Source organism: Protopterus annectens, chromosome 4.part0 (genome assembly GCF_019279795.1).
Source record: "Protopterus annectens isolate FY-2018-M chromosome 4.part0, PAN1.0, whole genome shotgun sequence".
Lineage (NCBI taxonomy): Eukaryota > Metazoa > Chordata > Ceratodontiformes > Protopteridae > Protopterus > Protopterus annectens.
Window position 1 is genome coordinate 518,653,010 of NC_056733.1, and position 19,796 is coordinate 518,672,805.

Consider the following 19,796-nt stretch of genomic DNA (forward strand, 5'->3'; position numbering starts at 1 on the left):
GAGGAAAAATGTGGTTTAGAAAATCCCAAGGATCTTTTTGTGACACTTGTGGTGAGTAATCCCCCAGGGCAGAGGGGGCAGCTCATCTGGAAGATGGCCCTTTTGGGGTAGAGGGGGTCCGCATAACCAGGGCACTAGAGATTCCTTCTCCAGCCGAACCTACCAGTGCCCCTGAGCAGTGGCCCAATTGCTTTCCTCTGCAAGCAGTTGGGGGTCATTTTTCTCTGCACCAACCAGCCTAGCAACTTATTACTACTGATGTTTGGGTGCAGAGAATAATATCCAGAGGCTACCAGATGCCATTCGATTTAACTCCCAGACCCGTCAAATGAATTCCCAATGGGCCACCCAATCAGAGGGAAGTAGCAGCCTTAGAAATAGAAAAGCTGCTAAGAAAGAGTCATCCAACCAGTCCCACCAGATAAGAGAGGATCCGGGTTTTACTCGAGGCTCTTTTTAGTGCCAAAAAAGACAGGGGACTGGAGACCGATCCTGGATCTCAGCCTATTGAACAAATTTATTAAACCTCAACAATTCTGGATGTTCACGGTACAGTCCATTTTCCCCTTCCTAGGAAGGGATAACTGGATGTGCTGTATATACCTCCAGGACGTGTATTACCACATAAAGATGGATCACCACTCCCGGAGGTTCCACCGCTTCTGGCTGGGAGCCATTCACTACCAGTTCAGGGCACTGCCATTCAATCTCTCGACAGCCCCCCGAGTGTTCACCAAATGTATGGCAGTGGTAGTAGCTTATCTTTGACTACAAGGATTCCAGGTGTTTCCGTATCTAGACGATTGGCTCCTTACCGCCCCGACCAGGAATCTTATAATCCACAGCCTCTCTTACACTCAAGGCCTCATTCTCCATTTGGGGATTACAGTCAACAAGAACAAATCTCAAATGTTCCCAACAAACACACTGGAATTCATTGGAGCAGTCTTCGACACAACATCCTGTCAAGCTTCCCTCCCTCCTCACAGGCTTTCGAAAATAAGACACCAAATCCAAGCCCTCCTTCCACAGACCTATGTACCAGCATGCCTTCTACTGTAACTCTTAGGCTGCATGGTGGCTGCCATTACTCTAGTACCACTGGTGAGGTTGCACATGAGAATACTACAGTGGCTCCTTTCTGCACAATGGTTAATCTTAACTCACCCACTCGACCACATGATACGTTTTACAACCCTTTACAAGGAAGAAATGTTATGGTAGATGAAGTCACAATCGAATCTTTGGTGTCGACCGTTCTGTCTCTGCCAGCCCACTGTGACCACGGACGCTTTCCTGTTTGGGGGGGGGGGGGGGGGCATTTCCAGGGAAAGACAGTTGAGGGCACCTGGTCCCCCAGGGAGGCCAATTTGCACATAAATGTCCTGGAACTGAGGGCAGTTCTCTTAGTTTTGCAAGCGTTCCATACATCCCTACCTTCTGGGACCATTGCAATTCAGTCGGACAACATGTCAGTCGTCTTTTATATCAACAAGCAAGGTGGAACCAGGTCTTACCCCCTGTGTCGGGAAGCCATGAGGATTTGGCACTGGGCGATAGCTTCCAACTGCTTTCTTATAGCAACGCACATTCCCAGGAGTTCCAACCTTATTGTGGACAATATGAGCAGAAACATCCTGATGCCTCATGAGTGATCCCTCAATTCTGTAATAGCGGATCAGATTTTCCACTGCTGGGGCAAGCCTTATGGCGATCTGTTTGCTTCCCCCCTAAACAACAAATGCAGAAGCTACTTTGCCCTGATCCCCCTCAGGGGAACCCCCAAGGGATGCTCTAACACACGATTGGCCCCTGGGTCTACTGTATGCCTTTCCTCCATTTCCCCTCATTCCAAAATTCCTCCAGAAAGCTCAAAGGTTGAGAAGCAAAGTGATCCTCATTGCCTCTTATTGGCCCCATCAAGTCTGGTTCCCATTCCTATGGCCTCATCTGATTCACAGCCCATGGATCCTGGATCATTCACAAGGTCTGTTATCTCATCCTCAGAGACTGATTTATCCCAATCTTCACAGCCTCAAGCTCACAGCTTGGTTCCTCCACTTCCAGTGATTGCCAGGCTGCCTGACATCTCATCTCCTGTTCGTGAAATTCTTCTGGCTTCCCACAAACCTTTCACCAGGAAAGTTTATTCTAGTAAATGGACTAGGTTCTTTATTTGGGCCAAAGATCAGAACTTAGATCCCTTCTCTATGCCTATTCAAAAGATCCTACAATACCTGATGACTCTTCTACATGCAGGAGCCTCAGCATCGGCAATCACTGTGCATTTAGCAGCTATCGACAATTTTCATAATGGATTTGATAATTCTTCGGTTATGTCACACTGCCTGTGCAAGACCTTTTTGAAAGGAGTATTACACATTAAACCTCCTGTCAAGCCCCCCATAGAACCCTGGGACTTGACCTTGGTACTTCAGTCTCTTACAGGCCCTCTTTTCGAGTCTTTTTCTTCATGTGATATAAAGTTTTTGTCATGGAAGTCTCTACTTCTAGTAGCACTTACCTCAGCAAGAAGAGTATCTGAGCTGCAGGCCTTGAATGTCAAGAGACCTTACTTGAACTTCCACAGGGATAGGGTGTCCCTTCATACTGACGCTTCTTTCTTGCCCAAGGTCATTTCGGGATTTTCCATTAACCAATCTATTGACTTGCCGGTTTTCTTCCCTCAATATTCTAACAGAGGGGAGTACCTTTTGCACCACCTTGATGTGCATCGGCAGCTTCGTTGTTATTTGGATAGGACTAAATCTTTCAGGAAAACAGATCAATTGTTTGTGGCCTTTGCAGGACCCAGATTGGGCAAACCAGTCTCCAAAGTGACTTTATCCTCCTGGCTTAGAAACGTCATTACCTTTATCTACCAACAGAATAAGCTATCCTTACCTTCCAGAATAAAGGCTCATTCTAGTAGATCAAGGGCTACTTCTGTAGCTTTTCATTCCAGAGCCTCTATGGATGATATTTGCACAGCATCCACTTTGGCAAGACCTCATACCTTTATCTCTCATTACAAATTGGATTTGGCCTCCAGGGGACAAGCATTTTTTGGTTCTATGGTGCTCAGGAATATCCTTCCTTAGGGGCACCCAGGACTCAAGTAGCTGGGGACTCGGTCCTAACAGTAAGGAATGAATAAAGATTTACAACATCAGATAAAGAAGTTATGTCTTACCATAACGTTCCATCTGTGGTGTAGATCTTTATTCATTCATTACTTCCCACACTCCTTCCCCCTACCTGTACTCCTGGTGGACTTTAGGAACTCCTGGTTAGGGTATTTGCTCAGACATAGCCTCCTACCGTATTTTTCTTACTATCTCTATTATATGGGGGTGGGCAAACTCGATCTGGAATAACTATGAGAGGTGCATTATGCGTAGGTCTTAGCTGAGAGTTTTTGGCTGGCGCGAGCTTGGAAATGGCCATGTCGGTTCCGAGGATGGAACTGAGGTCCTAACAGTAATGAATGAATAAAGATCTACAGCACAGATGGAGCGTTATGGTAAGACATAACTTCTTTTTATGTTATAGGCATTTTGACTCTGAAGTAGCCAGATCTGTTCATGAAGGCACGTTTCCTTGTAGATCTTGCAGTGCATGTAGCCACATTTGGGTTGGCAGTTCTTTCTACATACACCAATGAATTATAAGGTTTATTTGAACTTTTATGCTGATTGCAGGATGATGAATGTTGTCTACTATGCAAAGTGCCAGGCTTGTGAATGTTTTTATGTAGGGAAGATGAATCACCCATTTAAAGACTGGATTTTAGAACACATTACTGATATATATAAAAGTTGCAGCAAAACCCTTTGGTGAGGCATGTGAATGACCATGGGGTTGATCATATTTTTACATTTTTAGTTTTAGAAGTTGTTCACTTAAACAAAGCAAAATGGCTCCCTATTAAAGAGCCATCCTCCTGCCAGGAGCTCAACCCTTTATGTTACTACACCTTAAACCCTCCTATTACAAAATGAAATGAAAAAAAAATCATCTTCATAAAGCCTACATCACTACTTTCAATCTGAACCTTCTCTCACTACTCCAAGATCTTTCTTCCAGTCCAGAAAACATGCCTTCTCTATAGTTGCTCCCTCCCTTTAGCACACTTTCCCACAACTCCTCAGAGAAACCATCTTCTGCAAGTTTAGAAAGAATCTTAAAACATACCTTCAACTGAAAGTCACGTGCTTATGTTTCCCAAAAGGGCAATTCACCTAATCTCTCTCACACTTTTCTATCCTTAAACCTATCAGCTACTCTGACCAGCTTGCTCAGTTGCTAAATTCTGTACATAAGGAAATACAATGCAGCTATCTTGCTTGAGCACAGCGTTAACATTATACTTCACTACCATGGTTGTCACCTCATGGTATTTTACATGATTTTCAGTATTCTTTAATATGTTCATAGGTAAGTACTAGGCTAGTTGCCTGTGTGGGCCATGTTAAGCCTAGTCAATTTCCCTTCTGGTGCTTGAATTAACCTATCCCATTTGATATTAGGCTCGCCTTACCCATCCTATGGTCAATAATTATATATTACCCCTGGTGAAAATAATTGGGATTATACCATAGGAATTTGAGGGACCCATGCATGGGATAAAGCATTTAGCAGCTGCCTCTGTCCATTAGTAGTGCAGGGATAAGTCCTGGGGTAAATGTTCTGTTTCCCATCCATAGATCCAAGTTGTACTTGTATATTGACAGGGATTAGCATTTTGTATATGTTGCTTAGTCTCTACATGTAGGCCTACTGTTACAATTCTTTAGTTGTATACTTGTAAATATTTTTCACCCAAGTTGTGCTTGCAAATGGTCAGTTCTGATCCGTGGACAACCCCAATAAACAAATATAAATAAAACAAAATAATGGCATGCATAAACATATGTATGGTTATAATCACTTCAAGATGGCTTCAGTAATCTCCATCATGCATTGTAACAAGTGTGACACAATATTGGCAGCAACATCAGTGATTGCCTGAGCATCCATGAGGTGCCTGAACAACTACTCACTTAGATAAAGAGTAACTGTTGATGCACAGGTATATCTTACAGCTTGATCATACCATGTAATTATCTATGTCACCTGCTGCACACCATCTCCTGCATTCCATGTCTGGGAAGAACACCTAAGTGGCTTATACAGAAGTGTGCTGTGTATGTCAGCAGCACTGTGTCTGTGAACTTCCATAGATGCTAGAAAAACATCCCATCTGTAACCTAAACTTTCACTGTAGCACACTTCATTGTCGCTATCAAGGGCATATTGGAAGCATTTGAGAGGTAGCTGCTGAATGTATGTTATGTGCACTGGCTGCGCTGTGCAGGTCTGTAACATCACGCAGTATTTACAATATAGGCACATTTGCTATATCGTAATTACCAAGTGTATCATTTGACACGTCTGACACAGCACCAGCATTACTATATGTGGTATCCAAACCACATTCCTCATAGACTCCTGCATGCACTGCATCTGGTAAAATGGAATAATAATAAAAATAATAGTTGCTAACTAGGTAGACCTACTGGTTACACATTCTCTTTTCAGATGTAACCTGGGAGCAATGTTACACAGTAGATAAATGAGAGCTGAGTGAATCAAGCCCTGTACCACAGGTACTGCAGCTCAGGGGCTTAACTTCTCTTCCAACTGCCTTACTTGTATTGTATAAAGAAATGGCAAACACATGTTCATGCACTGTGGATATAAGCAAAATGCCTGATAAAAATAATGCACTTACCCATCTGTTACTGTCATATCAGCATGCAGAATTTATAAAGGACCTGTAGCAGTATGCACAAATGCAGAGAGATAACCTTTGCAGATGTCAACGTCAGCGTAAAGTGTATGGTAGCATCCTGAATCACACAGTTCAAATTACCAAAATTCATCTTCAAAATGGTGGGGGGATGACATGGGTCTGACTTTCCTTAGTGCTAGTGTCTTTACCAATGTGGGTGGGCAACATGAAAAAATAAGTGAAAGTCATAGCAGTGACAAAGAAAGATGAGATACTAGACAGGTAGACAGGTATATATGTTACATACCTGGATATGCAATAGGAAGGTCTACATCTTGTCTACCACTCTATTATAGCCTATGTGAGGTCAGGGCCACCCAGGGACATTAGCAGAAGTTCAGTTTCGATGAAATGACCCAGCTCAGTTACCAGTGCCTTGTATGGCTGTGGCAGTATCCCCTAAACACCAACACTCAGGGTCCCACACATCTTTGCACTGTGTAACCTTATCACATGACATTTCCTCAGATGATAATGTCCTCCCTCCACCTGTCCCAGGCAGGGAATGCTCCCAGAATGACATCAGTAATGATAATGACAGTCTCCATAACCTAAAATCATGATGCCTGATATGAACAACAACACTAGCCATCTTAGTAAAATATACACCTATTTTATTAAACTAAAACCTTCAAAGGTAATGTGTCACAAGCTTGGCCTGTCCTGACTAGCATCGACCAAGAATCATTTCCATTTCCACTTCACTAATTTATTTCCCCATGCCATTCCCCTAAGCCATCTCTGATTGAGTCTCTTTCCCTTTCCTGTTACTTGACAACTTTTTGGTGTACTTTCTCCTGTTGCCAAGTTACCCTTATTTCCTTTCATTCACTGCTTCTCCTTTCTCTTAATTCCTGTTACATGCCCTCCATGTCTCCTATCACATACTCCTTCTAGCCCTGCTGTGCTAATTCCTGCTCTTGTACTATCTTCCTTCTACCCTCTTTCCTTTTGCTACATGTACCTGTTTCCATGGTCAGCCCTTTTTTGTTCTAGATTATTCCTGTCCACTTTCTTTTTTCCAAAATCCTAACTCCCTCCTCTTTTCACTAACCACATCCTTTCATAGCATTCCTTGCTGCTCTTCTCCAATGTTATCTAAATTTTTGCTTACTTATCACAGCATATTCATATCTGTGTTGTCAGTGTCCCCCTTGATATTCCTTTACTGATTCCTTTGGTGTTTAATGTAACGACACAGGTATGTCTTCACCTGTGCTGTTCCTTAGTTATGTCACTGCTGAGCTGTGTTGTGTAGCACATAGCAGCAGATTTTGACTGTATCTAGTTCCATACTTCTATAGTACTGATGTGTTGTTTAAATAACACTAGTCTTGCTTTTTCCTGCCATCTGTTGGTGCTCTCCTTCAAGATATGTTAATTAGAACAAGGTGTTTTATGGCCTTATTTGTTTTTCATTCATTCGTTAACCAATTAATCCCGGTGGGCACATTTCAGAGTCAGCCTGGGAGAACTGCTGATTAAGTGACTTGCTCAGACAATTCAAAAATCACCAACATCTTACATCTTTAAATATACTTTTTCTAGTCCCTCTGCCTGCAGGAGCACACTATTTTATTGTGCATCTTCTTTGTCAATTCTGTAAACATTTTAACAAGAACAAAAACTATAACTATTCTAGTTTATTTGTATACATAAATGAAGAGTACAGTTGTATGAGGCAATCATCATAACAGCAGTCACTATTTTTTTCATGGCCTTAAGCTTCAAATGAATTATGTGCCAGTCCCACTGGTTTTCATTGGTGAGCTATATTTCAGCTATGGTAAAACCTTGCACAGTACTACCTGTGCCTGCCATGTTATGACTGACTAGTAGTAAAAAGTGCCATTGTGTAAGTACACACAACCAGAGTTAGAGCAAGGGTGCTGGAAGTGTATGAAACTAGATGTGGATCAGTTGAACATGTCATGGTTTTTTAGGTGGTGGATGGTATGTGGATGAGAGCAATGGAGCTGTGTAAGAAGATATATAGAAAGACAGGGGCAGGGAGTGCAATGTTTTGTTTATTTGAGATGGACATGGGAGGTGGGAGTTGCATATCTGTGTGAGGGGATTTAAAAGGATGATTTTGAGAGTCTGGAAGAACACTGAAAATACTAAGTGTAATAACAGGGTACACAAGAAAGCTACCAAGACAGAATAAGGGGATAGGTAGGTGACTGGATGGAAAAAAAATGGAAGATAGAAGAGTAAGAGTGGAGACATGAGATAGTGATTTTTGTAAAAGTAGATGATGAGAGTGAGGGGCAAGGGGGATGGTCGCACTGTCCACACATGGTTTCTGTAGGACCTCAGAAGCTGATGGTTGATTATATGAGCTAAAATTTTATAGAAAGAAAGAATTGTTTCCAGAACATCCCCTTCTACACTTATTCAATAGCACTGTTGCTAGCTTAATAAAGGGGTATTTTCTTTGGACTTGTTTCTAAAGTTGAGGGGCAAGAGGGAAAGATACACAATTGTAAATTTGTTTCTATTTTGATACTGATGTTTTGTCAAAAGATGTAATATACTAATGTTATTGTTCTGTACTGCAGAATAGTTACAGTTAAAATTAATAAAATAAAGCAAAATAGAATAAACTGCTAAAATATACTAATGGAGTACAGAAGGGTTTTTTTGGGGGGTAGAGTGGAGGTGGAATGTTACATTTATAGAAGGGCAAACCAGGTAGACTTATTATCTCCTTTGGCCATCAAATAAAAATAACACAGGAATAAACAGCAACCTTTATCTACATTGTTGTAATGGTTTATTTAATTTCATTATAAGAATATTTTCCAGACTGGTTGATCAATTTCTGCTGCCCTTATTAACTGTAGAGCCAAACTCTCCTTCACTGTTATATTTAAAGATTGTGACAGTATCTTTAAGTGTTAAGAACAAATCTTCACAATTGCTGTTTATGTAAAGAATTCACCTGTATCCAGCTTCATTATTTAATTTTTTTCATTCATTTACTCACAGGTTCCCATTGGCAGTAAATTAATTCAGACACGGAGAAGGACCGTACTGTAGCTGCTTCAAGGTGGGGAACCATGGCCAGCCTTGTATCAGTACTAGTAAATTTTCCATGTCACCCTTCTTACCAATTACTTAAGAATGACTTGAGTAAACAGGCATGGACCAAGAAACATTAAGAAGCTATTGCATTTGTAACAACTGGCAAGTTAAAAGAGCTGTCATCCAGGTCTGAACTCTCCTCTTGCTGGAATGAAATTTTGGAGTTCATGGTTTTTAAAGATTATATTGTGTGGTACTAACTGTAAAAAAAGTAATTTTTTTCCATAATCTTTCCAATTAAGTAATGTAAACTAAGAAAATTTGGCTTTTGCAATGACATTATTTGATATGGAGAACCAATAAACTTTTTTTTGTATTTTCCAAATGCAATTAACTTTACTGAAAATAAATTGTACATCTGAAGTAAATATTCCAGAAAAAAAAAGTTATGCTATCCAAAGTAAGTTTTGACTTGATCTTATTTCAAGATAGCACCTTCAGCATATCAGAACTGCCAAGTCTTGCAGCAGGCTGGCATTAGATGTTTCCAGCAGTATTTTCCATCTGGCATTTTTATTTAATTGTTTTGTTAACCATGTTGATTGAACTAGATGTTCTTGAGACCCATTTCAGGCATGTCTGGTGCCAAAAGGCAGGCAACAAGTATAATACAAATCACTAAAATTTAAGTCAAAATATATACAGCTTGTAAGGTCAAAGCATAAAATGGAATTCACACACAAAACATTGTTCCTAAAGCACAGTGCAGGCATTTGCAAGTCACACATAAAGACTAACAAACATATGTGAAGTTAACAGTACGCAACATTTAGAAGTGTAAACAGCAGTAGTAACACAAGGTAATGGCCTTAGTACAGCTAATGAAATAGGTTATAAACAAAGAAATTGAAAGAATGAATATATGGTGCTTAATAGTCTACATCTAATGCAGTGGAGGACGTGAAGCAAAGCCAAACAAAGAAGGACAGAGTTCTCATGCAAGTAAACTGATCTGCAGAACAAAGGTAAATGTGAAATGAACAAAGAGTGTAAATGCAGAGACGAAAGGAGCAGTCAGTGTGTTGAAGTAAGAGAGAGATGGAAGAATGAAGTAGGGGAAGAGATTTAGGAAATAAGGGAAGAAGAGCAAATGGCCTCAAAAATGTAGAAAAGAGGTGTGTGAAGATGGTTTGTAACAGCTGAAATTAAAGTTCATGTTATATAATCTAATTTGTGTGTGAACAGAATAGGCACTAATGTTAGTGTGTTCATGGATGTAAAACTTCAGAACCAGCAATAACTGTATAAAATAGGATGAGAGTGAACCTAAATAGTAAACAGGATTTAGGTGAAGGCAGCCAGAAGATCAAAACCAAGGTCATTTAGGGGTGTAATCCCTAAGGAGCAAACCAGAGAATAAGATAAATAAATGACAAGCACTGGACTTGTCATGAAGAACCACACTATATAGAATGTGCAAGAAAAGATGAGGAAAAGACTCCATCTACTTAATCTGACGAAAAAAATGTCATACAAATTAGATGTTGGTCTAATTTACCACCTTTTTACAAGCACTGCTTGGGATATTATGCACAAGGACTAATAGTTTATAAAATGGTCTGAACTGTACCAGAGAATGTATAAAATGCCACAGATTCTCTGGCAAATCACTCAGCTTCCCCAGCAAATTCTCTGCACCACCTTATGTGTGCTAATCCTAATCCTACCCCCAACCCTACACATTAGGGTACTAAACAACCTTTCCCTAACATTACCACTACATGAGAAAAAGGGCCACACACATAGACACACACACACACACACACACACACACACACACACACACACACACACACACACAAACACACACACATATCTACCCCCATCTATAGAACTTTTTTCTAACCCTAACCCCCTCATACATACACAGTCAACTTTCTTAACAAATGAAAGTTGTGCATAACTACCCACTTCCACTTACCTTACATGCAGTAATCCAGTACTATATTTTGGTATTCAGCAAACCAAGCCATATGGCCATGTTTACCAGAAAAAAATTGCATTATTAAATGAACCAATGACCAAACATGCCCAGACATCATGATTTCTGCATTTTCTTGCTGCCTTTAGCTAATTCCACCCAAAACACTGATTTTTTTTTAGAGTGTTTGTGTTTAAAAAGCTTGTTTCAGCTACATATTGTACTTATTCTACTGCCTGCACTTAACAAAGTTGTTTTTGTATTTAAATTACCTGTTTAACTGTTGTAGGCTACACACTCGTGTGATAGCCATTTCTGTGCATTTAAAGTGTTTTTTGATTGTATCTGCTTTATTTTCTAAAAAAAAAAACAAAAAAAATACTTGTTTTCCTGCCTTTCTAAGCTAGTATAGTCCAGATGTTCATCCTGTTTCACTGTTGCAGTCCTAACTAATGGGTTATCTGGCTCCTGGTAGCCCTCGATTGGCCAGAATACCAAAGGTAAGTAAATATGACATCGGCTGTCATCGGTTGTAAAGTACGTCAGGACGTCTGATACAAAAGGAGGCAGCTGATGTCACTTACCAAGTCTTACTTGCCACGGAGCCTGAAGCAGAAGCATTTTTGCACGAGTGCCAGTCGGCAGGTTACCTTTTTGGTTTCTGACTACAAAGTTGAAGTCAACTACCGCTAAGTACCCCATTGGGGATCCTCTTTTCTTGCCTTAATTAATATCAGAAAAAGTCAATAATTGTCTTACCTGTGGAAAGCAGATTTCCCCATAGAGATTTTCATTCCTATTGTATTATTTGTTTAGGCCTTGACTACGACATTCCTAACTGTGACCTCTGTGCTTCCTTTAATCCGCATACTATTCGTCGTCGGGCAAAGCTTTTAGCTAAGCATTTTGGAGTGTGGCCTAAGTTTTCGGTATGGCATCCACTGGTCTTCAGGCTTTGGATATCCCTAAGAAGCATAAGGACAAGGACCGCGACAGGCTTCAGAAGGTCAAGTCTTCAGATGATGTTAAGTTGGTCGTCAGTCCTGCAGTAGCCAGTAAGGCACCTTTGCAGCCCCTGCAGTCTACGGATTTTCAACCGCAGGCCTCGGTTGAGACCATTTCAGTGTCCCCCTCAAGCCTCCGGCTTCCATTTTGTCTTCTGACCTTCTGATTGTTGCCAGTTCAGCTAGATCCGGAGCAGCTGGCTCCGGTGCACGAGGGCTCTGTTCTTCGTTCAGACAGCAAGCTCATACTGACAACCTCTGGCACTACTTCGGCGGTTGCCAGGCCTCCCGAGTCCTTCAGACTTGTAGGTAAATCTTCCAGTCGTAAGCCTGTGAAGAAACAGGCTCCAGTTTCCTCTCGTTCCCCTCATTCTCAAATGGTTAAAATGGTTGATGACCTTTTGACTCTTATTAGGGGTTCACAGCCTCCTCCTTCAAAAAGGGGTAGGGATATCTCTCCTGAGGCTTTGTCTTATTCAAGTTCTGATACTTCTACCATTTCTGCTGATGCAGTGGAAGTTTCTCAGGTTTTTTCTCCTTTTGAGGATTCATATGCAGAGGAATCCATTCCTTCTGCTTCTCCTCCAGAGGATTTTTCTTTTGCTGATACTTTGAATACTCTCAGGGAGCATTTTAAATGGGAAAGTCAGGATTATCCCCAATCTAAGAAAAGGATCAGGGAGTTTTTAGATTTGCCTCAGCATAAACCTCTGGCTATTCATCAAGTGTTGGAAGTGGTTGATGATGTTTTTCTGGAAAATTCCTTGACTCCAAATTCAGTTCCTCCTGCTCTCAGGAAGCCTGACAGGTACTATAGAGTCCCTGATTCTCATTTGTTTCTTTTTAGGAATCTGCTAGCTGACTCAGAGGTTATTTCTCAAGGGCCTAAAGGAGTTAAGGCCACTGTTACCAAGAATCCTGTCCTTTCCGACAGGGAATCTAGGTACCTAGATAGGTGGGGTAAAAAAGTTTATACCTCTGCCACTCTTGCTATTAGGTCTACTAATTGCCTTTTTCATATGCTTAAGTATCAGCAGCACACCTTGGAGGCTATTAAGTCAAAGATTGCAAGTGTGCCTCTTTTGGCAGAGAGTAAGAATATGCAAGAGTTGCTGAATTCTGCCAGTCTTGTCAATAAACATTATTTACATTGTGATTTTGACATTCTAGAATCCTCCTGCAGGGCTACAGCTCTGGATCTGTTCTCAGAAGGCATGCTTGGCTCAGGGAACATCCCCTTCCAGAGCCTGTCAAGTCTAAGCTTTTAGATGTACCTTTACATAAGGACAGTTTTTTTGGCAGCAAAGCAGAGGAAGTGCTCACAAAGATGGAGGACAAGGCCAAGTCTATGCAAACAGTTAAAGACTTTCTGCAAGTTCAACCTCCTCGCTTCAGCAGGAATTACCCTTCTAAGAGTAGGATGTTTCCTGATACCAGCAGACATAACTGCTCTAGGACTAGATGTTACAAATCTTCTAGGGGGCAGGTGGCTACCCCTCAAAGGTCTAAGCGTTGACATGCTTCCACTTTCAAGTCAGGCAGTTCTAAGCCTACATCTCAGTCCAAACATTCTCAATGACTCTGTCCAACTTCTGCCTGTTTCTGTTTGCCCAGAGAATCCTTTAGGGGGAAGGTTGGCCTTTTCTGCAAATGTCTGGGTCACCATCATGGACGACAAATAGATTCTCAGAACTGTATCCCTAGGTCACAGGTTTTCTTTCCACACCTTTCCAGTACCCAAAGGATTCCCAGACCCTCCTCCAAACCAAAGGGCAGAAGTAGAAAAGCAAATTTTGTCTCTGTTACATCTGGGGGCAATATAATCAGTTCCTGCTCAGCAAGTAGGCCAGGGCTTCTATTCCAGACTTTTCGTAGTTCCAAAAAAAGAAGGCACCTGGGTCCTATCCTAGATCTATCCATTCTGAACTCTTTCTTGGTAATTCCAAAGTTCAAAAAGGTCACAGTAAGCTGCCTGTCGGGTGCTAGAATCCGCCACATAATGCAAGCACTCAGGTCTCTCAACAGCAGGTACAAATACGACTCAGTCATTGTCCACGCTGGTGTAAACGACCTGAGACGTACCTCCTTGGACTACATGAAAAGAGACATTGAGGAGCTCTCTGATTATGTAGCCCAGGCAGGTATGACCCTGACCTTGAGCAGTATCCTACCTTCACCAAGAATGATGCCACAATACAGAGATAAGATGATCATCTTTAACAATTGGCTTAAACTCTGGTGTCATTCAAAGGGGATCCAATGTCTGTCTGCCTGGGATGACATGCTGGACAAGCCACGCTGCTTCTCAAGGGCGGCTTGCACCTGTCACCCTGGGATTCGGATACTGGCAAAGGCTCTTGCCACCCCATAGTGCCTTTTTAGGCAAGGCTCAAATTCTAAACCTACCACCCTAGAACACAAAAAGGAAAAACTAAGGGTAATGCTGCTCAATGCCAGAAGTCTAAATCTCAAAATGCACTCGAGGCCCTTCTCAGTATGGAGAACATCGATGTCTGTGCAGTGACAGAAACCTGGTTCAAGGCTCCTGAGAGCACCCCAGCACTATCAGGTTTTACCTCTTATCATGCGTTCGGCCCCAAAATCCGGACAATACCAAGAAAGGAGGGGTATCCATATTCATCAAAGACACCCACACCTCAAGACTGGTGGCAACGCACGATGCATCGGAGACCATCCAGGTGCAATTAACCATAGGCAAGACTGCTCTGCAAATTGTAGCATGTTACAGGCCACCCTCACAAACTCAGGAACCTCACATGGCCTTCCTGAAAACACTAGAGGGATAAATGTATCACCAAACACCATCATACTAGGTGACTTCAATTACCCTAATATAGACTGGGAACACTACTCAAGCCCAAACACCCTAGCCCAAAAGTTCCTGGAATTCATAAACTCAAATGCCATGGAACAACTAGTCACCATCCCCACAAGAGGAGAAAACATACTTGATCTCATCATCACGAACATGGGAGCACAATGTTCAACACCGAAGTATACCCCTCACTGGTGAGATCAGATCACAAACTAATCTCGCTGGAGGTCCTCATCCCACCCCACCTGAAATAAAAAGACCACAGTAAAGAACTTCTCGAAAGCCGACTTCACACTTCTAAAGACTAGTGTGGTCTCCTTTAAGGCCCCGAGCGGCGGAAAACAGTACTCAAGCCGCTGAATCACTTACAAATGCCTTCTACCAGCACCTGCAGGACTGCATGGATAAGGCAATCCCAAGCAAAACAAAGACTCTTTGTACCAAAGGCAAGCGTCCAGTCTGGTGGACCCCAGCCATAAACAAACTCTACAACAAAAGGAGGAAGCTACTACAAGATAGAGCAAAATCCTTAAAAGGTAAGACACCCTTGATCACTATAAGTAAAAAACTAAGAGCTCTCATAAAATCATCCAAAGCAAATTTTGAGAGAAAAATAGCTAAAGACTCAAAAGACAATCATAAGGCCTTCTTTAGCTATGTTAGAAACCTGGGAGGAACCTCCCAGATATGCTCAGAACTAGTTCAAAATAATGTGAAGATTACTGATCCTACAGACATTGCCAACATACTGGCTGACAGGTTCAGTGCAAACTTCTCCCCTCCCCAAAGGAGAGATATCTATACCCAGCGATTGCAGCCCTGAAAACATCTCCAACGCCCAAGTGAGAACTGCTCTCTTCAAAGCAAAAAACACAGCATCCATGGGACCTGATGGTGTCCCCGGCTGTGTGCTCCACGAACTCAACGAGGAATTAAACCCACAGCTAGGACAGCTGTTTAATCATAGTCTTACCTCTGGATACGTACCCAGGGAGTGGCGCACTGCAACTGTGGTCCCACTTCACAAAGGCGGTGCCTCCACCGACCCTGGAAATTACCGCCCATTAGCTTGACAAGCCTTATCTGCAAAGCCATGGAGAGGATCATAATGGACCTCATAAATAAAGACATAGGGAATTTGCAGACTTTGGATCCATCCCAGTTTGGCTTTGTCAAAGGCAGATCATGCCTTCTAAACTTGGTTGACTTTTTGAAACAGTCACCAAAGCCATTGATGAGAGAAAGGCAGGCCATACAGCCTACCCCGAACTTGCGAAGGCCATTCATACAATACCCCACTCGGGTATCATTGAAAAACTCATCAGCTTAAATGTTAACCCATACATCACAAGATGGGTTGCAAACTGGCTGAGTGACAGAACCCACAGGGTCAGAGTTGCTGGCACCATGTCAGACTCAAAGCCTGTCACAAGTGGTGTACGACAGGGCTCAGTCCTGGGCCCACTCTTGTTTGGCATCTACTTTTCCAGTACAAGCAAACACAGGAGGGTTATGGCTGACAAAGTTTGCAGATGACTGCAAACTGGGCCATAGTAGAAAACACATCTGACACAGATCACCTTCAGAAGGGTCTGACAGAAACGGATATGTGGTGCCACAGCCATGGCCTTAAGTTAAATGCCAAAAATGCATAGTCATACCCTTGGGAAAAACAAGGTTACCCTAGCTACCAAATAGGTGGCAATCCACTGAGCATAGAAGAAGTTATCAGGGACCTGGGGACCCAGGTTGATAGTAGTCTGTCATTCGACACCCATGTAGCTAAAGTAGTTAGGAAGACCTTCTACATTGCCCACCTTATCATGAAGGGATTCTCATCTAGATCAAGGGAGGTCATAGTCTCCCTATACTCATCACTCATCAGACCAATGATTGAGTACAATGCCCCATTCGAATGTATCTGACCCGACACTTGCAGCAGCTGGAGAGGCCACAAAAGTTCCTCACCAAAAGGATAAAGGGTCTCAAACATCTGTCCTATGCTGCCCGACTGAAAGAACTCCAGCTCTATTCAGTAAACACTTGCTCAGAGGTGACCTTTGCCTAACATACAAGGCCATGTCAAACCCAGATTTGATGTATATGCTTCACCTCAAAAATCTAGATCCGTCAGAGCCACAAGGGCGGGAGACTTAAACCTCGCCACGGCTATTAATAGGACGCGCTGGTGGGATAGATTCATCACCCAAAGACTCCCTATGCTGTGGAATAAAATCCCGGTATATGTGAGGCAGAGCACCTCGCTGGCCTTGTTCAAGAGAAATCTTGACCAATGGATGGGAGATCGCAGATATACCCCAGGGATTACCTCAGTGTCACTGCTCAACAGAGGCACAGCAAAATAATGGGTATAGTTCCCCATACTAAAGGGGTGGCATAAGCCACAAAACTATGGGCTAGGCTTGTAAATGCCCTCGGGCAGATAGCCTAGTATGAACCTATGAACCTATGAACCTCACTCTGCATCAGTTGCTACCAATGTTAGACAAGGACACCTGGCTAGTGACTTTGGATCTTAAAGAAGCTTATCTGCACATCCCTATCAGGGAAAGGTGCAGGCAATACCTTTGTTTCAGAGTGGGCAAGCAACATTATCAATTCTCTGTGCTGCCCTTTGGCTTATCTACTGCTCCCAGAGTTTTCACTAAGTACCTAGCTCCAGTCATTGCTTTTTGCAGGCAGAATAAAATTCAGATTTATCCATACTTGGACGACTGTCTAATTAAATAAATTCTCAAGAACAGCTGTTAAAGGATCTGGAATTTGTAAAGACTTTTCTCTCTTCTCTGGGTTACACTCTCAGCGTGGAAAAATCAAAAATGGTGCCATCCAAGGAGATAACATTCCTGGGAGTGAGTCTGAACACAGCTGCCCAGATGATACATCTCACCCAGGAGAAGCAGGCAAGTCTTTCAGTTTACTTCAAGGATTTGGTAAGCCTGTCCCAGCTCTCTGCAAGGAAATACCTGCAAGCGCTGGGATGCATGGCCTCTTGCATTCTCATGATTCCATATGCAAGACTGCATATGAGGAAATTGCAATGGTACCTCAAGAACCTTTGATGTCAACACACACAGGACCTGAATATGATAATTCCTCTGCTTCCATGTCTGCAGACAGAGTTTCTATTGTGGGCAACAGCCTGTCTACAAAACAAGGGCATGCCTTTTTGCCACCTCCTGCTATTCAAGTTCTTGCCACAGGCGCATCGGACTACGCCTGGGGAGCTCACCTGATGGCAGATGCATACAGGGACATTGGCACGCCCAGCAGATGCACTTGCACATAAACCTAAAGGAGTTGATGACAGTTCAGCAAGCCTTACTAGCTTTCAAGCATCTTCTTTCTCCAGAAACACTGCTCGTCAGGACAGACAACACCACAGTCATATGGTACATCAACAAACAGGGAGGGACTCATTCTTACCCCCTAAGCAGACAGAGCATGATTCTCTGGTCCATAGCAGCATTCTTGGGCCTGCATCTCCTAGCTTAGTTTCTTCCAGGGAGACTCAATGTTTTGGCAGACTAGTTGAGCTGACAGACCCTGGATCCTCATGAGTGGCAGCTGAACAGAGCAGTCTTTTACAGCATCATTCAATGTTGGGGCACTCCTCAGGTGGATCTTTTCTCCTCCCCAGACAACCACCTTCTACCACTTTTTTGTGCCAGACAGCATCACAGCAAGGCCTGAAGAGTGGATGCTCTGTCCTTCTCTTGGATGCTACTGTCAATTTATGCCTTCCCTCCTCTTCCTCTTCTTCCCAGAGTATTATTGAAGATAAGGACGAAAGACCAAGGACTATTCTCATAGCTCCAGACTGGCCCAGACAGCATTGGTATCCTCTGATTCGTAGTCTCTCCCAATTTTCTCCTTGGTATCTTCCTCTGAAACCATATCTTTTGGTTCAAGAAGGGGAAAACATTATATATCCTCATCTTCAGTCTCTCCATTTGGCAGCATGGCTCATTGTATGAATCAATCCATTTCTTCTTCCCTTTCCCAGCAGGTGGTCAATGTACTTTAGGAGGCCTAGCACTAGGAAGTCCTACGCTGGCAAATGGGAAAGATTCACTCATTGGATGCAGGCTAGAGGGGAATCTTCTTCTCAGACTACTTTTCCTCTGATCCTGGAATACTTGGCTGATTTGCTTCAGGGTGGTCTTTCATTTTCCTCTATCAAGATCCATGCTTCAGCCATTTCTGCTCATTGTTCTTTTGAGCAACCCATTTTCACTCATCCCCTGTTGAAAATGTTTCTCAGAGGTGCTTGCAACTTAAAACCTCCCAGATGGACATCTACTCCAGCCTGGGATCTTAATTTTATTCTAGGGAAACTCACTCTTCCTCCTTTTGAGCCAGCTGCCACTGCAGATTTAAAGTTTCTCTCTTGGAAGACTGCCTTCTTTTTGGCTATAACTTCAGCAAGGAGGGTTTCGGAGGTGCAAGCTTTGATGGCTGTGGAGCCTTTTCTTAATTTCCATGCAGATCGTGTCTCTCTCAGAACCAATCCCTCTTTTATGCCTAAGGTGGTTTCTAGCCTGACTCTTAATCAGTCCATACACCTTCCTACTTTATTTCCTAATCCTCGAAATAGAGGTGAAAGGATCCTACATTCTCTTGATGTGCACAGACAGCTCAGGTTTTACCTGGACAGGAATAAAGACCTTCGGAAATCAGCACAGTTATTGGGCAGTTTTGCCCCTGGAGCTCAGGGCAAATCTATCTCTAAGCAAACCATTTCTAAGTGGATTGCACATTGTATTACTTTCTGTTACTCATTTCATGGCAAGGTTCGTCCTCAAGGGATTAGGACCCACTCCACAAGAGCAGCTTCCACTTCTGCAGCCTTTTTAAGGGGTGTCCCTACTAAAGACATTTTAGAGGCTGCCACATGGTCTACTGTTCAAACTTTCACAAAGCATTATAATTTGCCATTGTTTTCTAGAGCCAGGGCAGGGTTTGCCACTGCTGTTCTGCAGGGCATTCTCTCCAATCCTTGATCCTGTTGGTGCCTTCTCCCATTTCTCTGGGCTTTGGTAATCAACCCATTGGTTAGGACTGCAACAGTGAAACACAATTAACATAGTACAG

The 19,796-nt window shown here is 42.7% G+C and overlaps 1 protein-coding gene across 1 annotated transcript in view; it reads left to right on the forward strand.

Annotated features, from left to right (window-relative positions):
* The window catches only part of CFAP73 (cilia and flagella associated protein 73), a 551,824-nt gene extending 542,583 nt beyond the window's left edge, over positions 1 to 9,241 (forward strand). The window contains exon 8 of the mRNA XM_044068437.1: positions 8,825 to 9,241. The gene's annotated coding sequence lies outside the window, so the exon portion shown is untranslated. The remainder of the gene's footprint in view (positions 1 to 8,824) is intronic.
* The last annotated feature ends 10,555 nt before the right edge of the window (positions 9,242 to 19,796 follow it).